This window comes from Chenopodium album, chromosome 25 (assembly GCF_948465745.1).
Source record: "Chenopodium album chromosome 25, dcCheAlbu1.1, whole genome shotgun sequence".
NCBI lineage: Eukaryota > Viridiplantae > Streptophyta > Magnoliopsida > Caryophyllales > Amaranthaceae > Chenopodium > Chenopodium album.
In genome coordinates, this window is record NC_137858.1 from 33,305,249 (window position 1) to 33,306,149 (window position 901).

The 901-nt window shown below is 44.8% G+C and overlaps 1 non-coding gene across 1 annotated transcript; it reads left to right on the plus strand.

Moving 5' to 3' along the window:
- Window positions 1-455: 455 nt before the first annotated feature.
- LOC145615770 (small nucleolar RNA R71) lies at window positions 456-561 on the plus strand. The gene has a single exon (XR_014107361.1). It is a non-coding gene; the product is annotated as a small nucleolar RNA R71 (small nucleolar RNA).
- The last annotated feature ends 340 nt before the right edge of the window (window positions 562-901 follow it).

Consider the following 901-nt stretch of genomic DNA (forward strand, 5'->3'; position numbering starts at 1 on the left):
GTTGGGAATCATAATTACAAGAAGAGGTATCATGGTTATATGACCCACAATTTTCACAAAACAAACACCCATGTGGCATGTTATTAGAAGTAGAAGGAGAAGAGTTAGAATTCATACCTCTCCCCTTAGATTGGGAGGGATGCTCTTGTTGTGAAGTGGAAGTCTCTAGTTTTGCCTTGATAGATGTCATCTCCTTGCCAAGGTTGGCTATTTGAGATGTCAAATTATTGATGGCGTTGAGGTGATCGACGGAGTAGACCGCATTTCCTCCTTTGCTTAATGACTTTCTCTCTCCTTCTTGCCAATCCATGTGGCGTCACACCACATCCTCAATTATCTCGATGACTTGCTCCTCCGTTTTGTTCATAATCGGGCCACCCGCTCCCGCATCCAAGCTAGTCTTTCCTTGTGGGCTCAAGCCCCCATAGAAAATTTGAAGCACTTGATATGATGGAATGCCATGATGAGGGCACTCCCTTTGATATTCTTTGTATCGTTCCCATGCCTCATATATGGTTTCACTAGCCCTTTGACGGAAGCCTTGGATCAAAGCCCTTGCCTCGGCCGTCTTCTTTTGAGAATAGAATCTCCCTAAGAAAGTCGTGGTGACCTCGTCCCAAGTTCTCAAGGAGTTAGGCCTCACCTCCTTCTCAAGCCATTCAAGAGCCCTTCCTATCAAAGAAAAAGGAAATAGCTTTAGTCTCACAAACTCTTGAGTTACCCCATTTAGCTTGATTGTGTTGCAATATTTCTCGAACTCGTTCAAGTGTGCAAGAGGGCTCTCATGTTTTGCTCCACTATATTGCCTCCTTTCAATCAAATTTATCATCGCGGGCCGAATCTCGAAGTCATTGGCTTGAGTGACGGGTGGAGAAATGCCGCTTGAAGCTCTATAAGCTCC